The sequence below is a fragment of the Acomys minous genome (genome assembly GCF_964271855.1).
Source record: "Acomys minous genome assembly, chromosome: 4".
NCBI classification, from domain to species: Eukaryota; Metazoa; Chordata; class Mammalia; order Rodentia; family Muridae; genus Acomys; species Acomys minous.
The window spans coordinates 73,630-97,201 of record NC_140486.1 but is presented as its reverse complement, the minus strand read 5'-3'; the positions used below and the strand labels follow the sequence as shown (position 1 = coordinate 97,201).

At 37.2% G+C, this 23,572-nt stretch overlaps 1 long non-coding RNA gene and 1 pseudogene across 2 annotated transcripts in view; both read right to left on the bottom strand.

The window, feature by feature from the left end:
- The window catches only part of LOC311596169, a 156,825-nt gene that overhangs the window by 120,096 nt on the left and 13,157 nt on the right, over positions 1–23,572 (bottom strand). The gene's annotated exons all lie outside the window — the stretch shown is intronic.
- LOC311595896 (tubulin polyglutamylase complex subunit 2-like) lies at positions 19,518–20,266 on the bottom strand (annotated as a pseudogene). Its single transcript has one exon. The product of its transcript is annotated as a tubulin polyglutamylase complex subunit 2-like (transcript).

The window sequence follows — 23,572 nt, the reverse complement described above, 5'->3', positions numbered from 1 at the left end:
AATATCTCAGAAGGAGACAAAAAGACTCATGAGCTCATGTTTGGGTTCTATAGTAAGTCCTTGTCTCAAAAATGTTACTTTAAAATTATTAACAAATATAATTCTTTTTTTTTAAGTCGATGATGTTGAGCCTCATTTAGCAAAGAAGGCTGGCCTATGCAAAGGAAGTGACTTTAGAAAACCCAGGAGTATCTTACACTACTTGACAAAACTACCTTGCTAACTTTTCCCACTATGTGCCAATAGTTGACCTGGTGAAGTTACATGTATGCTAATACCATGGCAATATGAAGCTGATCTATCTGCAACTATATTCCTAAGCAAAGGTAGAACCTATTTGAAAAGCAAGTAAGTAATTATCAGAAGTTTCCAAAATGTCATATAAAGTATACACTGCAAGTTCTAAAATTTAAGCAAGTCTAGAGAACAAAAATCATGGAGAGTATCCTAATATACATCATAACAAGTAGTTTAAAAACCAGTTGATTTTTGACAAAGAAGCCAAATCTATAGAATGGAAAAGGATAGCATCGTCAACAAATGATATTGGTCTCACTGGATGTCTACATGTATAAAAATGCGAGTAGATCCATATTTATCACCATGCAAGTGGATTAAAGACCTCAACCTAAAACTAGATACACTAAATCTGTTAGAGGAAAAAGTAGGGAAGAGTCTTGAATTCACTGGCACAGAAGACAACTTCCTGAACAGAGCATCAACAGCCCAGGTCTAAGGTCAAACAATTAATAAATGTGACCTCATGAGGTTGAGAAGGTTCTATAAGACAGAGGACACTGTCAACAGAACAAAGTGACAGCCTACAGACTGGGAAAAGATTTTCACCAACCCAACATCTGACAAAGGGTTAATATCCGAAATATGTAAATAACTCAAGAAATTAAACACCACCAAACCAAATAACCCAATTAAGAAATTGGGCTCATTTAGCCCAGTGGCTAGTTGGCCGCATTTGAAGCTAACTCCATAAGGATGTTCTTTGATGCTCATCATCTTATTTGAGGTAGGCTGGGTATTATCAGGAGTTAACTTGCCTTGTTGTGAAAGAACCTTTAGAATAATAAAAAAAAATCTTTAAATGCCATATTTTGTAAGTCTCAGAGGCTTTTGAAGACCTTATTTACTATTTTATCTTATATACATATACAATCATATCTAGGATATATATTCCTGTGATTAAATTAGAGTAGCATTTGACATGACCATGATTTATTCATCTAACAGCCAGCTTGTATTACTTAATTATCCTAAATAGGCTGCAGCATCACTTTCAAGATATTGGAAGTAAACCTTGTATTATAATTGAGTTGGATGGGTATAATACCTCATATTAGAGTAGAGATAGATACATAGATAGATAGATAGATAGATAGATAGATAGAAGATATAAATTAGATAGATATAGATGATAGATAGATAGATGATAGATATAAATTAGATAGATATAGATAGATGATAGATATATGATATAGATAGATAATATAGATATAAATTAGATATAGATATAGATAATGTGTGTGAAGAATAAGCTTAGATTTGAATTCTATACCAATGGAAAAATTCTGCCTAAAAATGGGCAAGTTTAGATGCAGGCAGAGTCAATGGCCTAACTCTGCCAAGACAGGTTAAGCAAGTCCTCAATAGTTCCTGCCTCACAAATATGTCTGTCAGATATATTGGGTGACAAGGCCAAAAATGATGCCCCAACATTATAGAGAGTGTTGGGTGACTGTTCAGGCAGTAAATTATCTCAATCATTTTTTTCATTTTGGAAGATGCTAACCTGCACTCTAGGTTCACTCAGGTATTTATGTTTTATTCCTTCTCAAGTCTCTGATGGGGTTGAAGACCAGATACTTTAGTCTTAAAATTAAGCTTAGCTGGTTATAGGTTAAGATATTTTTAGATCAAGAAACATATTCTAATTTAATAGAGATGAATATGATAGAAATTTTTATATTCAGAAATTTAGACCGAACAAGATAGAAAAGTATTTACTTCAAGTTTGCCAAATGCAAATAGCCAAATCACTATGAATATAACATTTATCTAATTCCTAATTGTCTTGTGGCTCTTCCTGTTGTATGAAGTTTATTTTACTCATGTGTAATAATATAAATGTATATGTTAAAAAAGAAACATAATAAAAAAATTTTAAATGGGGTTCAGAGCTAAACAGAGAATTCTCAACAGAATATTGAATGGCTGAGAAACACTTAAAGAAATGCTCAACATCCTTAGTCATCAGAGAAATGCAAATCCAAATGACTCATATTCCATCTTATACCCATTAGAATAGATAAAATCAAAAACTCAAGTGGCAGCACATGCTGGTGAGGATGTGGAGAAAGGGGAACACTCCTCCATTGCTGGTGGGAGTGCAAACTTGTACAACCACTTTGGAAATCAATCTGGGGCTTTCTCAGAAAATTGGGACTAGTTCTACCCCAAGACTCAGCTATACCACTCCTAGGCATATACCCAAAAGATGCTGCACCATACACCAAGGACATTTGCTCAACTATTTTTAAACCAGCCTTACTAGTAATAGCCAGAATCTGGAAACAACCTAGATGTCCCTGAACTGAAGAATGGATAAAGAAACTCTGCTACATTTACACAATGGAATACTATTAAAAACAGTTATTTTAACAGTTATTTTAAACAGTTATTAAAAACAAGAACATCTTGAAATTTTCAGGCAAACTAGGATGGAACTAGAAATGATCATCTTGAGTGAGGTAACCCAGACCCAGAAAGATACACATGGTATATACTCACTTATAATTAGATACTCGCCCAACATGGATATTCCCTGAGGGTCTTCACTCAGCAGGGGATTGGGAAAGATCCTGGGACCTGCTACTGGGACTCCAGGTGAGAGTGGTATGGGAGGATGGTGAGAAAGAAGGACCCAGATGGTCCAGGAACCCTACAAGAAGACCATCAAGGCTGGTGGATCTGGACTCAGGGGGGCTTGCACAAACTGCTGTACCAAGAATAATGCATGCAGTAAACCTAGACGCCCTATTCAGATCTAGCCAATGGACAGTGCATTCCCCACAGTTTTGTGGGGAGTGGGAACTGACTCTGACATGAACTCTGGTGACCCCTATTTGACCACTTCCCCTTAGTGGGGAGGTCTGGTGGCACTCAGGGGAAGGGGAAGCAAACTATCCACATGAGACCTGAGAGGCTGTGATCATATGGTGGGGGAGGAGGTCTCCTTTTGTCACAGGTCTAGGAGAGGTGAATAGGGTGAAAGAGGGAGGGAGGGGGAAACAGGAAGATACAAGTGAGGGGATAACAATCAGGATGTAATCTGAATAATAAAATTTAATAAAAACAATTATTTTAAAACAAACAAACAAAATTTTAAATTGCCAAAGAAAAGTCACATTGACTAACATATCAGTGATGTGCCTGTACATATGTAAACTGAGCAAAGAATGATTGGTGGCAGAGTGAAACCAGCAAGGCTTCATTTATGTACAGCTCTGTGCTAACTAATCCAAGATGCCAAGCAGCTATTCAAGCAGTGGACTGAAGGACCATTCCAGTGCAGACATCACAGGAAACATAAACTGGACATATGCAAAGCTATAGAAATATTATGGTTCTCAAATTTAAGAAACTACTGAGAAGCAGGAAAAGAGAAGGAAAAAATCACAACTGGGTTAAATTGAAACCTTTAAAGATTAAGTTTCCTGTACCATATTAGCATAAGTGTATTAATCAGATTAATTAATTAATCAGGCTAAACATTAGCTGATAGTGGTATAGGCAAAAGGTTTTTCATTGCTGCACTGTTCAGAAGAGCAAAGACAAAAAAGAGATAATGTGTATCATTAGGAAACTAATTAAACTGTAGAAGCATCACACTGTGAAACATTCTGCAATCTTTAGGAACTTGAATTTTCTCTGCACCAATTGATTTAATGTTTTGTCTATAAGGTGTTGAGTAAGCAGTGAAAGTTAAGAATAAGCACTTTTATTGTGACCCAGAGTTTAAGTAACAAATCTTTATAAAAATATACTTTTCATATATATCTACATACTATGTATACTATATATTATTTGGAGGTCTCTGTTACTGTTGTTTGTCAGTTGCCTCAAACTCATGTTCCTTCTGACTCAACCTCCAAAAGCTACCACCATGCCCAGCCCTGTAAATGGATCTATACATAACACATAATTAGATAAGGAAGAATGTTGAAAATAAATGAGAAAGCGCAAATAGGGCAAAACATAGACAGCATAAATTTATGTCTACAGAACTATAAATTCTACATTAAAATTTAAAATACAATAAGGAAAACCTGTATATATTTATAATCCTTGTATATAAATGAAAATATTTTAAAAGTAAAATAGAAATAAAGAATGGATAATTTCTTTAACAAAAGGCACAAAATTACATTTAATTTATAACTATCTGCTAGCTTTATGTTCATCTTTGTGCTATCTTTTGTCCTTTTTATTTTAATTTTTATTTGTTTGCTTTATATCCCAATTGCAGCCCCATCCCTCATCACCTCCCGGCCCCACCCTTCCTCCCTCATAACCGCTCCAGTCCTTTAATCCTCAGAAAGGCGACCCCTCCTCCCCTATTATCCAGCATGAGCCTATCAAGTTTCATCTGGACTGCCAGTATCCCCTTCCTCTGTGGTCTGACAAAGTCGCCCCACCAGGGGAAAATTATCAACAAATGGGCACCAGAGTCCATGTCAGAGGTAGCCCCTACTCCTCATAGTGTGTGATTGACAAGGAGACTGCACTGCCTAGCTACTACATCTGAGCAGAGGGTCTAAGTCCTCACCATACATGATCCTTGGTTGGTGCATCAGTCTCTGCAGCACACTCCACTCTGGCCCAGATTTGTTGGGTCCATTGGTCTCCTTCTGGAGCTCCTGTCGCCTCCAGGTCCTTCTATCTCCCAACTCTTCCTTAAGACTCTCTGAAAGCCACCTGGAAGTTTGGCTGTGAGTCTCAGCACGGCTTCAATCCCATGCTAACTGAAGTCTTTCAGAGGAACTCTACTGTAAGCTCCTGTCCTGCTCGTTCTCTTCAGCTGCTTCTGTTGTCTATTCTAGTTGCCCTTATGAATGAGAATCAAACATTCTCCCTAGGGTCCTCCTTGTTATTTAGCTTTTTTATGTCTGTGTATTAGAGTATGGTTGTCCTGTATTATGTGGTTAATATACTCACTTATCTTCTTATAAGTGAGTATATACTATGTGTGTCTTTCTGGGTCTGGATTACCTTACTCAAGATGATCATTTCTAGCTCCATCCATTTGCCTGCCAATTTCAAGGTTTCTTTGTATTTAATAGCTAAGTAGTATTCCATTGTGTAAATGTACCACAGTTTCTTCATCCATTCTTTGGTTGAGGGACACCTAGGTTGTCTCTAGATGCTGGCTATTATGAACAAAGCTGCTATGAACATAGTTGAGCAAATGTCCTTTTTGTATGTTGGAACATATTTCGTGTATATGCCCAGGAGTGGTATAGCTGAGTCTTGAGTTAGAACTATACTCAATTTTCTAAGGAGGCACCAGATTGGTTTCCAAAGTGGTTGTACATGTTTACACTCCCACCAGCAATGGAGGAGTGTTCCTCTTTCTCCACATCCTCAACAGCATGTGTTATCACTTGAGTTTTTTATCTTGGCCATTCTGAAAGATGTAAGGTGGAATCCCAGAGATTTTATTGATTTGCATTTCCCTGATGACTAGAGACATTAAGCATTTCTTTTAGTGTTTTTTTTTGTTTGTTTGTTTTTGCCATTCTATATTCCTTTGTTGAGAATTCTGTTTAGTTATGCACCCCATTTTTTTTAATTGGATTATTTGGTTTGGTGGTGTTTAATTTCTTGAGTTCCTTATATATTTTGGATATTAGCCCTCTGCCAGGCTTGGTGAAGAACTTTTCCCAGTCTGTAGGCTGTACTTTTGTTCTGTTGACAGTGTTCTTTGCCTTACAGAAGCTTTTCAGTTTCATAAAGTCCCATTTATTAATTGTTGATCTTAGAGCCTGAGGTACTGGCTCCTGGTTCAGGAAGTTACCCCCTGTGCCAATGAGCTCAAGACTCTTCCCTATTTTTTCTTCTAACATATTTAGTGTGTGTTGCTTTATGTTGAGGACTTCAATATACTTGGACCTTAGTTTTGTGTATGATGATAAATAAGCATCTATTTGCATTTTTTTACATGTAGACATCCAGTTAGACCAGCACCATTTATTGAAGATTCTATCCTTTTTTTCCATTATATTGTTTTGGTTTCTTTGTCATAGGTATATGGGTTCATTTCTGGGTCTTTGATTCCATTCATCCACTGTTTCTTTCTATGCTAGTACCATGCAGTTTTTATCACTGTTGCTCTTTGATACAGCTTGAGATCAGGGATGGAGACACCTTCAGAAAATCTTTTCTGTATAGGATATTCTTAGCTATTCAGGGATTTTGTTTTTCCTTATGAAGTTGAGAATTGTTTTGCAAATAATTATGTTGGCATTTTGATAGGAATTGCATTGAATCTGTAGATTTTGTGTCATTTCTTAATAGAACTTTCTAGAATGTGATGCAGTGTTCCTATGGGCACAGCAGATGGCTTCTGTCCTTCCTGTTCAAAGGAAAGCGTTCTCTCAGCTTCCTTTTATATTCTAATTATAGAGGAGATTGATGCTCAGTAATCTCGTAAATAAACAGGAATAAGTGTGACACTTTTTAAACCTTCTAAGTATTTTTACCAAATAGTTATAAATAGCAATAAAAGAGGAAGATACATCCAAAGATATATGTGTTTGTATTCCATACAATCTATTTTATATTATCTGTATTATTTTAATAAATTACATCTATAAAACAATAAATTATTGTGATTTTCAGAAAGTGCTATGTAGCAGCATCTTTTACATATTTAAGTGCTTCAGTTTCAATTTACTACTTACAAACTTATTAAACTTTGGAGATTATTCCTTAGGCATCATCCCCCTTCTACACAGCATTATATTTTTCAACTGAAAAAGAAGCTAAAGTTCTAATATGTCAAATTTTATTGGAGAAAATTTTTACATTTGCTTACAGATAATCAGTTTTTTTCTAAAAGATAGTGCTATTTAATTCTTACTTAGTTCATGAAGTTGCACATGGTTACTATAGTATAAAAGCTGAGAAAAACTAATGTTTATGTTTGAATGCATTTTATTAATGATGTGTACAATTTAACTCCCACTAATTAAAAAATAATGTAAACTTCATTTATAATAAAAGAATATCCTACAGATTGTTTAGCATGACTTCAGAAACAGAATGGTATCTCCTTGCTTTTCACTCCCTTCTTCTCTGAGAAATGTTAACATGGTCTATATTTTTGTCAAAACCATAGTTGTCACACAAGAATAAAAATAATTAAATATTATCTCTTGTGCAAGCATAACCAAGCAATTATTATGGGAAAGACCTCCTAATATTTATTTCCAAAGAAAGTTTTCATTTCAAAAAGTTTCATTTTTCTTCTGCACAGAAAATGCAGCCAGGTACTAAATTGCAGAAATTGTATTTGGAGACGTACAGAAAGAAATCCTTTCTATTTTCTGATATGTTTAGAACAGGAAAATCCATAGCTCAATTTTAGCTAATAATAACCAAAATAAATAAATTTTCCAAATCCTTCAAACATCAGTTCTTTGGCATTTTCAAAAAAGTTAGAAGGCATAACAGCTGCAATCTTCATAACTAAAATAATCTTTGTTCCTTAGGTATATTAGCACATTTCCTGAAATTTAGTCTACAGCCATGAGGCTACAGAGAAGTGAAGAATGACTAACACACACTGTGTTTCTTTTGGCCGGATGAAAATGTTCTAACAAAGATTATGGTGACATTACACTGCATATATTACAAGTCCGTGAATTATATAATTTCAGCGAACTATATATGATGTGAGCTATTATTTCACTAGGTGTGCTAGAATATTTATGAAGCAATGACTATTTTAGTAATAAATATCACAGCAGTCATGCCTGGTAACTTTCCTGAAAATCCCAAAGAACTGTTTGAAGGACTTTGAAGAATCTTGTACATCCCAGTCTTGAGTTGAACTAACAGAGGCTAAGTTCACCTCCTGATCCTCCAGCCATCAACTTCAAAATGCTAGAATTATAGATATAAGCCAGCACACCTTAATTTAGCAAGCATGCCAAACTCATTCACTTCTTTATGTGTCGTACAATTTAACCCTGAAAACAAGGTTCCTAGTCAGGGATGTGTTTTCAAATAGGCCAAAAGTCAGCTGTTTGTTTTTGGTACTATTTCTTCCTTAGGCCAGCAATCTTCATTTCCCATCCTGATTGAGCCCTTATGTGTATCTACTGATCATTCCCAAGTGTTACAGCCTGAGGAAACAGAGGAGCACAGAAAAATGAGAGAGTGGCTTTTTCTACACTCGATGCAACTACATTGTGCAAACAGGCAAAAATCATGTACTTAGCAACAAGATGCATGTTCTTACTACTAATACACTTTTGATAACTGTGGCGACAAGAGCACCACCTAGAGGACTCTGGGAAGGTAGAGGGGAAAAAATTAATTTACAGCTTGGGAACAGAAACTGGAGGAAACACAAATATTTATCTAGAATGTGAAAGACAAAACTTCACAAATTTTAGAAAGCCAACACAAAATGCCATTAATTAAAAAAAACATGATGACTACATGTAATAATACTATTTTTATAGCTTTAACTATATATCTTGGTTAGCTCTTGGCATGAGAGTTATTTAAAATTATACTTTTTAGTATATAGGGTTTAATCATTCTTTTAGAATAGTTTGATGTTTGTGAATAAAATTGGAATACATAAGTTCATAATGTTAGCATCTAAACCTATTTGGTGGTTGGTGGTGGCAGTTTTTAAAATTTGTATCTTATAAACCTGGGTATCTTTTTTTGTTTTGTGGTTGTTGTGGTTTTTATGTTTTGTTTTGTTTGGGACAGGGTTTCTCTGTGTAGCTTTGGCGGTCCTGGGCCTTGAGCCCACCAAGATCTACTGCCTCTGCCTCCCTGCATGCTGGGATTAAAGACATGGACCACCACACCTAGCTCAAACATGGGCATCCTTAAATTAGTGTTTTATGTAACTCCATTTAAAAATTCAGTGAATCATCAAGTATTTTTGAAAGAACTTCCATGTTGACTTTATACACATAGAAACAAATCTCAAAACTTATTCCAGTGTAGATAAACCATGCGCATACTGTATACTTCTGTGACTTGATAAATCCTGAGGTAGTTTCATTCAAAGATAAATGATAGTTATCGAGTATTATTATTTTAGGGCAGTCTTTTTAACAACATAATTTAAATAACTAGTAGTTGAATTAAGGTATATTTTTCATCTAAAAGTGGAAATTACTGACTAGCAACAAAAACAGCCCTTTCATGGCCCTCATACACCCAGATAGACAGAACAACCAACTAGGTGTAGGCATAGATGTTCATACCACACACACACATATGCACACACACACATATACTAACACAGAGACACTAACACCCAATCATGCACTAAGACACACGCACACGGAAAAAATTACATTTGTGGAGGAATGTAATTGGTTGTGTTTGGATGGACCTGCAGCTGCTGGTTTGGACATGCAGGAAGAGAGGAAAGATCCACTGTCCTATCAGGAAGGTAGTCCTGTGGAGGGAATCTCATGTCTCTCACAGAACAGAAAGTTTTGTTATACTCAGTCCTTTATTTTATTGAGAAGGATGGATTAATTACATTAGTCAGTCTACAGGTCTGAACAATAGCATCATCAAAAATACATTGACATTACATTGATAAGCTATGAACAAGTGTGTGAGCAGTCTCAAAGCCGATGTCTAACACCATAAAACAGGTGGTATATGGAGTGTCCAAGATCTCTCTTAGTTTGTGATCTGGTAGTTTAAAGCAGCAGGTCTCAATTAAATTTACAGCTTTTCAAACTCCAATTATCTAATAAAAACCAGTAATCCATAAAATAAAAAGTACTCAAAACAGGATGTAGAAATACAGATAAATCAAATATATATTTATGAATGTATATTGTTGTATGTGAATGTGTGTGCTTGTGTGCACATATATGTATGTATGTATGTATGTATGTATGTATGTATGTATGTACGTACGTATTGGGGACATGGTTTTAGGTACCAAAGATTAGCCTCAAACTATCTATATAGCTAAGAATAACCTTGATCATCTGGTCTTTCTACCTCCACCTTTGGAGTATTGAGACTACAGGCATACATTACCATGCCCAGTTTCACTTGTTGCAAGGGATCAAAATCAGGGCTGAATGAACTCTAGGCAAGCACCTCACCAACTGAACTGTAACTTCAGTCTTTTATCTATAATTTATCAAATGTTATCTGGGTGAGTGTAAAGAGCTCTTCTAACTCATCAAATTTGCATTAAAATGTTTTTATAACATTCATATTATCCTTATGGGAACTATGACACAAACTGCAACAGTAATTCATTTTGTAAATTGGACAAATTATTTTTTAATATTATAAGCTGTTATTTAAAATTCTTACAAATAAATAAAAAAACACACAGCAAAATTAACAAGACTCAATCTATAAATCATCATGAACTTATATATAGTTAGAATTCAAAATGGAATCTGTGGAGCTTCATATTAAGCTTTACACTTTCAGTATCCATCATCAAAACCAAAAAATTTAGAACAGAATTAGAACTAAAAAAAATTATCTTCATATACTCTTCAACAATTTCTGTCTGTTGCTTGTGTTTAGTACTTCCTCAACCCCTAATAGTAGTCATTTCTTGCTCCATTAAAAGGCTGCTTTCTGTAGTTTTGGAGATCTATAACTTTCTGTTTTTCCACTCATGGCTCTGTTCCCAGAAATAATGACTCTGAGACTTTATGTAAATTTACAAACACCTAGGCCATATAGCTTTGGTTCATTCTCCAACTGGCTCATAACTTAATATCTTATTTATTTTAATCTAAGTTCGGTCACATGGCAGGTTACCTCTGTTCAAATTCATGTCTCTGCTCTCCTTCAGAGTTCCCAGACAAATCCTCCCACACCTGGCTCTATATAAACAATCTATTCTGCCTACTGGATGTCCTACTTTCTATTTCCTGCCTCAGACATAGCCATCAGCTTTTTCATTGACAGTTGATGCATCCTTATAGTACCTGCTTGCTATCTCCTGGCTGACCAAAGGAAAATGGCTCATATTTTTATGCTGCAAGGCCTTGAGCTGACAGGCTCCTCATATCACTTCCTGGTGGCAAGAGGTTACCTTGTATGCCAGCCCCACCCCCCACCCCACCCCCACCCGCTGGATCTTCACTCATTAATGCAGTGCCTTCCTTTACCACAGTGCCTACAAACACCAGAAAAACTGGGCATTCCACTGCCCCCAGAAACTGCTTGTTCTCATCTACCAGTGAAAGTACTATATTCCCCAGAGTTAATGCACCTGACATTTTGAGCTCTGAGGCTTTTAACCTTATAATTTCTTTGTAAATGGCCAAATTCACCACAATTAAACCACTGGGTATTTTGGTATCTGGGACCTCTACCTATGGTTTGTGAGAGCCAATATCAGTTGTCTCTTATCTATTAATCTATTGGTGTTGCTCATGCCTCTAAAATGGTCTAATTACTCTCTTACATTCAGTATTTCATTTTCAAATGACAAGATCTCCATCAAGACCTGTCTGACATCAGAGTGTAATATGACCTTTTTTACAGCTGGAGTCAATCCCTGTAAGAAGTCTGTGAAGGCATCTCCAGATGTGGAGGAATGTCTTGCGTGGATGTAACAACTATCAATAAAGCTCTGTTTAGCCAATCAGCTGAGCAGAAGGACAGGAAGTGGAAGGCAGGACTTCCTGGAGAGGCAGAGGAGGCAGGAGTTGACAGTTGTCAAAGGGAGTTGGAGGAGAGAAGCCACCTGTGGAGGATCAGATTGGCAAGTGCTTGGGATATATATATAGACTATGAGGATTATAGTAGTTTGTATTAGTTTATTGTTAGATTAGTAGCTGTTTAGATTCTGCCCGGGTAGTGCTTGCAGCTTTGAGTTACGTTTCAGTCTCTTTGTGTCAGTTATTGGCTTCCTAGGCCCAACAGATACAATTTATTGTAACAAATCTGCGCCCAACAAATTTAGTGTATCCACGCCCTTGAAAAAAGCATACTTTTTTTATAGTTTGGTAGGAGAAATAAGCTCCCAAAAAACAGAGGGGGGGGGGGAAGATATATAAAGATGAAAGACACAATAATGCAAAGTGTTTGGGAGTTTGTTAAAAAGCTCTTTTAAATGATGCTGTGATACAAATAGGAGAGAGAGAGCATGTTACTGATTGTGACTACTAGTTTTATTTTAATCATTCTTGCTTTATATAATTCTTCAAAGGAAAAAGTTTTAGAGAAAAATTACAAAAATTTATAGATTGGACTGAGGAAAATGCTAGGGTTCATGAGACAAAGCAAAATGAAAAATATGAAATTTGGAAACAAACTTTAGAAGTTAGAATGGCTTATGACTAAAAATATTAATACTGACATAGAACCTGAAGAAAAAAGGTCAGAACATGTAACACAACTTTGTAACAAGACTACACGGCAGTCAATATTTGTTAAAAAACCAAAAATTATTTTCCCAGCTTTCATAAGGGAACGACCAGGAGATATGGAAAATCCACAAGGTTATCAGGGTTTTAATTGGCAACCTATAGATGCACAAAATTTTAAAGGGTTTAAGGAGGCAATAAACAGTTATGGTTTACACTCACCATATGTCAAACAGATACTTAATAATTGGGCCACACTGAATCACATAATCCCAAAAGATTGGAGAGATTTGATGACTGCCATCTTAGAGCCAGGTCCTCAATTACAATGGCTGGCATGGTGGAAAGATGAGGCCTCACTTATGGAGCAGCACAATAGGACTAGAGACATTGATATTATCAAGGATCAGTTACTGGGTGAAGGACCATATTCTGAGTTAAGAGTACATGTTGCACTTGATAATGCTGTCTTAGAACAATGCCAAACAATAGCCATGAATGCTTTGAACAAGGTTGAACAACAGGGCAAATGGAATCATTTACAAACATAACTGAAGGCTCAAATGAATCTTTCACTGGCTTTTTACAGAGAATAACTAAAGCTCTGAATAGAACCATAGCAGACTCAAATGCTAGAGAAGTTCTACTTTCATCTTTAGCTTTTGAGAATTCTAATTATGAATGCAAAAAGGCTATTAGATCATTGAGGGCAAGATCTGAGCCTCTTCATGAATGGATTAAAATTACTTCAGACATAGAACTAAATATTCAGTTTATAGTTGGACAGTCTATAGTTGGATTCAGCTATAGTTGGACAAAAAACTACAGGAAACATCAAAACACAAAATGTGCACTGCTGTAACTGTAAAAATTCAAATCATTTCCTAAAAGATAATGAAAAAAATCATTCCTAAAAATAAATTATTCTACAATGGTTCTAATTCAGGGGAAAGATTTCCTGAAAAACTGTAAAAGAGGTGGAAGAAATGGTCATATGGGTCATGCATGCAGGTCATCCAAAGGTACCCAAGGCAATTCCCTAATTTTGGAAAACTGCCTAAGGGGCTCAAAGTCCAACAAAAAACAACATGACCGATTTGTTTCCTTTTCACCAAAAAGGGATTATTCTAAAGGACAAGAAAATTCAAGGTCTGATAAGACAAATATGGCTACTGAAGACTTTAAAACCACATTTAATGGGGAAAAAAATACTCCTAGGGATAAAATAAAAGGTGCTGAAGTTACTAAAAAAAAAAAAAAAACAAATATATTGGCAGACTACTATAAATGATAGGAGGCCAGAGTTAAAATTACAATTAGATGGCATTGAGATTGAGGGATTAGTGGATACTGACGCAGATGTCACTATAATTTCCCAAGACTCCTGGCATCCAGTTTGGCCACTTCAAAGGTATCTACACAATTCCTAGTAAATGAGGTGAATTTTCCCCAGGATTCTAAACCATATCCTAAGCTCTTAAAGCTGCCAAACAACATTGCTCTATAACAACATCATCAGAAAGAATTTGTTCTTATGGTCAGAATAATGCCTTTTACCAAGAAATGTATCTTTAACAACATTTTGCTCTATCTTGTTGTTCTATATTTGTGGCTTTCTCCTTCCACCATGATAACTATTGTAATTGCTGACCAAGTTTAGCACAGCTGAAACCAATCCCTTCCAATCTTGGGGAATAATTCTAATGCATTCTATAGGAAACAATAGACTACTTAAAAACCACTTGTATCTAACATTTTTATTGGATGCCATGTTATCTCATCATGTTCATGATCAATATCATTAGCAGGTATGTGCTGCACAATTACTAGGAAATTTGATGGTGATTTGTAATTCCAGGAAACTCCTTGATGTTGCATTTGGCTCAATTTTAGCCCTTCTATCCTCTATAGCCTCCTGCTCTTCATGGTGCCCTACATGGGACCTGACAGTGAAAGTGCATGAAGCAGGGCTGGGCTGCAACCTGCTTTCCCGCCTAGTCTGCTTCACTCTTTCATCCTGCAGGAAGTTCTCACCTCAGACACCAGGACTGAACTATTTTGTTCTCCTTCTACCAGCAGTGCTATTTGCTTCCCAAGTGTTTCTATCTCCATCTGCAAACTCTCAAGTTGCACAGCCAACTCTATAATCCTTTCAAAAATGAAAGAATTGAGTGACACTTCTGGGGTCCTTTTAGAGATTCTTTCAACCTTTTTAAAAACTGAATGCAAGAAGAAGAAGGCGGAGGAGGAGGAGGAGGAGGAGGAGGAGGAGGAGGAGGAGGAGGAGGAGGAGAAGAAGAAGAAGAAGAAGAAGAAGAAGAAGAAGAAGAAGAAGAAGAAGAAGAAATAGAAAACCCACTCTAGGAGCAAAGTGGAAGAGAACCATGTGGCAGCAGCAGGTATGAACTTTTTTCTGACATCCTGAAATAGTATATTTATTCTTTTTTTGTTTGTTTGTTTTTGTTTTTGTTTTTCAAGACAGGGTTTCTCTGTGTAGCCTTGGCTGTCCTGGACTCACTTTGTAAACCAGGCTGTCCTCGAACTCACAGTGATCCACCCGCCTCTGCCTCCCGAGTGCTGGGATTAAAGGTGTGCGCCAGGACAGCCAAGGCTATACAGAGAAACCCTGTCTCAAAAAACCAAAAAATAAAAAAATGTAAGTATATTTATTCTTCTGTACCTTGCCATCTCCTTTACAGTATTAGAAGCCAATTTTCCCAATATGCCTAGCCACATATTAGGTGCCACTTTGTAGGCATCTTTTTATCTATTGTATTGTGGTTCTTATACCTCTACCCCCCTTCTCCATCCCTTATCCCTTCCAACATCTCAGTGCCAAGTAGGAGAGAAAGAAGAATAGAGAGAAAAGGGGACATAGACCTCTTTAGATGTAGTTCTCGGAGGCATGTCCCGTCTTCATAGTCAGGATATCCAGAAGTTCAGCAAACCAGAAAACATCAAACACAACAGCAGGACTAACCAGCAGCAGTGGTGTGTGGCATCAGGGAGAGCTAAATCAAAACAACTCTGAGATTCCATCTTACACCCATCAGAATGGCTAAGATCAAAAATTCAAGCAACACCACATGCTGGCGAGGATATGGAGAGAGAGGAACACTCCTTCATTGCTGGTGGGAATGCAAACTAATACAACCACTTTGGAAATCTATCTCAGAAAACTGGGAATAGGGCTTCCTCAAGACCCAGCTATTCCACTCCTTGGAATATACCCAGAAGATGCTCCAGCACACAACAAGAAAATTTGCTCAACCATGTTCATAGCAGCCTTATTCATAATAGCTAGAACATGGAAACAGCCTAAGTGTCGCTCAGTAGAAGAATGGATAAAGAAACTGTGGTACGTTTACACTATGGAATACTACTCAGCTATTAAAAACAAGGAATTCCCAAAAGTTGTGGACAAATGGATTGAACTAGAAATGATCATAATGAGTGAGTTAACCCAGAAGTAGAAAGACTCAAATGGTATATACTCACTTATAACCAGACACTAGCCCAAGGGACATGTCCTATGAAAGTCTTCACCTACCAGGAAAGTGGGATAGATGTAAGCACATCCTTTGTTGACTCTACATGAGAGAACATGGGAGAATGGGGAAATAGAAGGATCCAGAGGGTCCTAGAAACCTACAAGTAGAACATTATGATGGGCAGATCTAGGCCCAGGGGTTCTGCATAAACTATGGCACCAACCAAGGACAATACGTGCAGTAAACATTGAACCCCTACCCAGATCTAGCCAAGAGACAGGTCATTCTCTGCAGATAAGTGAAGAGTGGGAACTGACTTTCACATGAACTCTGGTGCCCCATATTTGACCATGTCCCCTGGATGGGGAGGCCTGGTGGCACTCAGGGTAAGGATAGCAGGCTACCAAGAAGAGACTTGATACCCTATGATCATATACAGGGGGAGGAAGTACCCCTCAGTCACAGTCATAGGGGAGGGTAATAGAATGAAAGTAGGAGGGAGGGAGGAATTGGAGGATACAAGAGATGGGATAACAACTGAGATGTAATATGAATAAATTAATAAATAAATAAATTTTTAAAAAAGAAATGTTGTTTCCACTGGCTAAACATCTGTCAGCTAGAGCTGTGAGATGGCTCAGTGAAATCCAGAAGGCCTCAATTCAAATCTCCCATACATATGTAAAAAATCAGACATAGCTGCCCATGTGTTGGGGAATAGATACGGACAAATTCCAGGAACCTTGCTGGTCTGCTAGTCTAGCCAGAAAGTTGAGCTTAAGGTTCAGTGATAGACTCTCCCTAAAATAAGTTGGAGAATAACAGAGGAAAAGATTTGATGCCCTCTGGCCACCAAATGCATGTGAACAGGCATGGGCATTTGAACCATATATGCTCATATCTCACACACACACACACACACACACACACACACACACACACACACACACACACACACACTTTGTAAAGTACCAGTTAATAAAATTGATATCTTGAACTCAACCAGTCTATTCAGGTTCAAGCTCTATGCTAATATACTGTCTCACTCAGGTACAACTAACAAGAAAGATTTTACATCTTTGACTCTAATCCAGGAAGTTAAATAAGGGGATAATATCCAAAATTCATAAGAGAATTCTACTATCAATAAAATTCAAAGAAACTAATTTTTAGTAAGAAAATATATTGTATAAATCTTCTAAAACATAATAATGGTCATCAAGTATATAAAAAGATGTTAGCTGGGAAATGGTGTCTTGCATCTTTCATTCTGGCACTTGAGAGAGAGAGGTAGGTATATCTCTAAGATCCAGGACAGCCAGGGCTACACAGAGAAACCTTTTCTTGAAAAACAAACAAACAAACAACAAAAAAATGTTACACACTATTATTGTTAGGAGAGTGTAAGTCAAAAGTCACATTCTGATACTGCCTTGTGTGTTTATGTTGATGACTAAAAATATGTATGGGCAAAGGTATAGATAATCTGGAACCCCTGAAAATTGTTTGTGAAAATATAAATAGAATATCCACTGTGAAAGACAGTGTGAAGTTTCCTCCAGTGACTAAGAATAGAACTGGTCTGTTACTAAATAACCATACAAGTAGGTAAATATCCAGTAAAATTTTCTTATCCTCAAGTAATATGTGCATTTCTATGACCATTGCAGACATTTCCATCAATATACAAACATAAAATAAAATAAGATAGTTATAGTATTACAATTTGGAGCCTTGAATGTCCCCTAAATGCCCAAATTTTAAAGACTCAGTCTTGACTTGGGGTTCTACTAGGGATAGAAACTTTAAGATGTGGGACCAACTTAAAATATATCTGATCTGTGGAAGATTATTCTTGAATAGGCTTTAAGACTTATGTCCTTTCTCTCATTTTTCTTCTCACCTGCCTTGTGATGAACAGCTTCTTTAATTATTCTCTTCTCCATCAAGCACTGATTTTCCACAGGTCCTGAATCAACAAAGTCAGCCCCAAAATGAAACCTCATACTATTAATCAGAATAAACTTTTCTTCTTTATAAGCTGTTATCTCACATATAATGTCACAGCAACAGAAAGCAGATAGAATATATCTATAATAGTTTTCTGTCCAGTCTCTATGTAAAAAATATGTAATCTTGGACCTGAGGATATTACTTAGTTAGTAGGGAACTTGCTTATCTATGCATGAGACCATGTTTTCATTTTTTTTTTTAGTTTTGTAAATTTTTTATTCTTTCATATGTGTGTATAGGTGCCATGGAGGCAGAGAGCACTTGGAGCCTCCTGGAGCTGGAGTTACAGGTGGCTGTGAGCTGCCTCACGTGGGTGCTGGAAAGTGAACCTGAGTCCTCTGGCATGAACAGTGCATGCTCTTAACTGTTGGGCCATCTCTCAAGCCCCCGAAACAAAAAATTTAAATTTTCACTAAATATTCAAAGTGATGTCAGGGAAGTACAGTTGGAGAACAGTAGGGCCTCCTCCCTCACATCACATATGGAAGAGAAGTCGTAGAATGGTTAAGTGGCTAGAAGCAGCGCAAAGAGAAGCCTAGACAACCACTGTGGTAGGAAGGCAAAAGCGAGAAAGGTGGCCAATTGCAGACAGAGTGTGCAGTCTGCACCTCCACAGAACTCTTTACTCTACCTCAGGAATATCAGTACAAAATTCCCAGCTATCAAGAACACTGTGGCTGGACAAGTGACTCCTGACCACTGATACAGGCCATGAAGCTAAGGCATCAACATTATCTCAACTGAAGACCAGTATGAAAATATTTGCATGAATTCTGGTCAAAACATTTGTATGACAGAAATGCTCCCATCTCTGTGTTGTCCAATATGGAATCTACTGTCACACAAATACTCAAAATGTGGCTAATGCAATTGAGGGTGTTAAATTTTAATAACTGAGGTGGTCGCATGACCAGTCGTTACTGATGTTTCGTGAGTTGAGCCACAGGTTTATTTGAGGGGACCTCTCTAATTATTGCTAAGAAGTTAAAAACTAGGTACAGACATAAGAAAGCTCTAGGTACATCTGAAAGTATTAGCTGGTTTTGGAGATGAGGTTGGCACAATCTAAGGAAGAAAGGACTCCTGGGCAGAATTCAGTGTGGTCTTTCCAACTCCTGGCTAATGACACTGGGAATAATGGCCTAAGGCTTTCGTTGCTCTGGAGAACACCTACAAAGTGTTTATGGATGGGGCCACCCCAGGACATCTGTGCATTCATATCACCACTGGGAGGCTGAAGGAATGCTTATTTTCAGACAGGGTTTCCAGAGTCCGGGGAAGGCTTAGTGGTAGGAGGAGCTAAGGGCCTAGGCCATTTCTGGCCACTGGCAGGCTGCACAGGCCCTTTCTTTTTTGGGACTAGGATCCAAAAAAAAAAAAAAAACTACTTGAACACTTTGCTAGGGTCCAGCTTGTTCATGAGTGCGTCGGGCTCTTTTGTGAGCAGGATTGTGTTTTAAGTGATGGTTTTGTACATGCTGAACCATTGCTTAGCCTGTGGGCTAATGCCATAGCTGTTGAAGGCATACTGCCACTGGGACAGGCCCAGGTGGGTGATGAGCAAGTGGTAGTAGGTGGTAAAAGTATAATGCTCTGTCCAGGAACCAGATCTCAGTGTCATGACCTAATCAAGGTTTCCCATTTTTGTAGACGAGGCAAACTTTCCCATTCCCATTGCACAAATCTAGGTCAAATATTGCACTGTGACAGTCAAAGTGAGGCTTCTCTGGCTGGTCTTCATTGGCTTCTGGAGTATCATCCTCTATGTCAGCCAGAGTTGGTGTGTTAGGAAGTGAGTACATGGAAGACTGGATGAGTTAAGTCAGATTTGAAATGCCATCAATCACCATTCTTCCCAGTGGAAAGATATGCTCATCTATCTTCACACTCCATGACATGCGAAAACCACTGGTCATCAAGTAGAAGGTTCCTCACATCCTCAGGCATCACACAGTTGTTTTTCTGTTCCCATGAAGAAATCATATGACATTCAGCAGGCAGCTTTCTTATCATGCTCAGCTCTGTCACACCTGGGGAAGATTCTAGGGTGCCGGTGATACCTGAGGTCAGCTTCTCCAGGTGTGGATTGTTGCCGGCTTGCAGTGAAGGTGATGTCTCCTCCAAGGCACGCATGCACCAGTGGTGGCCACAGTCCGGTTTCAATTCTTAGTACTACATAAATCTAACATTGTAATGTATACCAGTAATCCTAGTACTTGGGAGGTAAAGGCAGGGTGACCAGGGTAGGATTATCAAAAGAAGGAGGTAGAGGAATTAGTAGCCAAGGTCATCATCAACTGTATCTACATAGCAAATTCAAGGCCAACCTGGACTACATAAGACCTTATTCTAAAAATGAAAACAAAAGTACATAGAAGTCTTATGTTATCTCACTTAAAATTAACATTCTGTCAAGTTAGAGAATTGTTTGTTTGTTTTAAAGAGCTATTTAGAAGCTTAGTATTTAAGAATATCTTCATTCCTTTTGAGAAACAAGTAATTCATGAATTTTCTAAAAGCTTTCTTGTAGCTGATGTGACAGTTATTCAAATGTTGGATGATGTTACATTCAATTCATTCTAAAAAATGGCACACACTAAAGAATTTTGTATTTTTGATTACTCTGTGTCCTAAAGCAGCCTTTTGAATCTACTCCCTATATTTGTTTAATAAACAATTTTCTAAGAGTCTTAAGAACTCATGTAAATAAGTTAATATTCTTCAATAAAATTACCACTTTGTGATAAACATATGTGGCATTAAATGTCATAAAAAGTGCAAGGGGTGACAGATGAATATTATCTCTTTAGGGGAAAGTGATTGAAAGGAAGCTGTCTGCACCACCTCCTGCTGCCACATGAGGTCGCTCCAAGACAAGGTTGTTAAGTATGGAAGCCATGTCTCAAAAGATACACTTTGTGAATAAAAATAATTAGCTAGAACAGGGCAACAGAGGACTACAACACAAGGCAATTCTAGTTGCTAAAATTATACGTGATCTCACAAGACATCCAAAAGTAAATCACTATTTGGAGAGTTCTGTAAGCATCCTTGGTAAGGCCTGTGAATAGTTCAGGAATAGCACCGTAGATATTTACTTGGTTTCCCCTCCCAGATTTTTCTCTCTGTCAAACAAGATGGACAAAGACGATTCCATGCCTAGAAATGCTGAGGTGAAACTTAGATACATTAAAGACCCAGCCATAAATCTTTTCGTGAAGAAAGCTTTGTTTTCTACAAAGAAACAAGAATTAGAAGGACATCAAAACTAACAGTGAAATGGATGTAAGAATATTTTGATGTGTTTGAGAAAAGAGTGTTAGATTATAAAATTGAATCCAGACAGAAATGTCCTCTAAAAATTAAATATGTATAATATACATAGCTAATCTCTCAACTATCTATCAACTAACAATATATTAGAAATGCTTGTATATAAAAGTCTTTTCTAGACACTCAAGAAGTAAATAAATGGTACTTATTCCATGAAATATAAGAAGTAATGTCAATCAAATGACATCATAAAGTACTTGTGTTCTAAAATCCAATTGTTGGAGGAAAAGATAATGAAAATTACATCTGAATTTTTAGAAAATATCTGCAGGTTAATGAAGAAGAAGAAGAAGATGATGATGAAATATATAACCATACTATATATAAATGTTGCCTTCATTTCTGCTAAGTTACTGAAAATGCAATGGAAAATGTCTAGCAAATAATGTCTGAAATTATCAACTATTCTTTCAAGATATGTAGTTTCTTGAAATGGCTGTGATATTTAGTCTGATAATATTCTGAAAAGCTTTACATTTATTAAGCTGTGAGAGAAATGAATAAAGTACTCATTTTTCTGAATGCTAAATAAGGAAGCACTGCTTTAAATCTCAAATGGGCTCAAAATTGTGACATGTGAATCACTGTAATTAAAACCTCATGGCATTTTTTAATTTCTCTTTGTGGTTTAAACATATACAGTGCATAAAATGTCTCCCTAGGCAAAGTGGTAACAATAATATTCCCTTGGTATTTGTCTTACTGTGGCATTCAAATCATTCCATAGTATGCTATAAGATACAGCTTGGATGAGAGAGGAAGATATCCTGCCATTTGAACTCATCTCTATGCCGCAAAGACAATAAAAGTGTATGCTTACTTACAGATAGACCAATTGGCTTTTTTCAAAAGCCCTAAAGACAGTGTGTCCTGAGGCAGGGAACTATGCTCTCCTGTTCTCCCCAGAGGACTGATTACATAAGCTACCATAGCAACCATGGCTACGTGCTTTCTGTGAGTTTTTAAACTTAGTGTGGGTTTCTTTTCAAAATTAATGTATTGGAAGAACTTGGCTTTGTTCAAACTCCATTTTTATTCTAAATAAGTCATATATTCTGTCATTTCTCCATTTTTCTTGTGTGTTTGTCTGTAACCCTTCCTAAAAGATGCAAGCATGACCTGCATATTGTTAGAACCTTTGGTGCTGAAGTATGTACCATTTTTGTCACTAACAAAAAAATAGGTAATTCTAGACTCAAACAGTTTTATAGAAAGCCTTTAGCAAAAATCATCACAATGTAAACACAGTATAGGCACTTGATCTAGTCTAAATTCTCAATTATACAATGCCTTACAAGAGTAGGTAAATTCTCATTTAAGCCCATTTTTTGGTGGTTTTAATTTCCTAAATTTCACTCATCTGTAAGGAATGGTTGCCAGCTCAATACAATGAGGTTATAGGGTTCTTTTTGTAACCTATGCCCTGTGTCTTATCTAATTGTGTTTTATTTCCAGAGTTTAGGGATTTTGGTCAAGGCAAACTATCATGAATATAGCCTCTAAGTTTAGTGGTGGTCAGTTTTTCAAATAGGATAAATTCCACCACACAACATCTTTCATGTTTTATAGGAAAAACACTCTTCCATTATATTCCATCAAAATCATGTTTTTCATGCTTCTTTTTAAAGAGTCAGGCCTGGGCCACCTTGAAAGAAAACATCTACATGGATGGGTTAGATCGAGGCAAATAAAGTCTGGAGAAGGAATGCATACAAAGTCAGAACTTTTCTCTAGATAAATCCAGGCTGAAGAGAGACACAGATAATCCCCACAAAAAGTTATTTCTGGCCTTCCTCTGGTGCTGTAGGACTGCCTATCCCTTGGTGCTTTGGGCTCACCTATAGGAGCTCCTCTGAGTGTTCCTTCATGGGGTGGCAACCCAGAGCCTCAGTTTGGGCCAGCCAGCTTCAGTATTCATGCACTTCTGTGGGAGACTGTGAAGCTGCAGTTGATGGAACTGCTGCTGGTGCTGGTGGTGGTGGTGGTGGTGGTGTTGCTGCTGGGACTCCTGGGGCTGCTGCTGCTTGCTAACAAATTTCTTCTACTACTTGTATGTATTAACCCAACTATCCTTTGTAGGCTGTAAGCTTGAGTCATCTTGTTGGA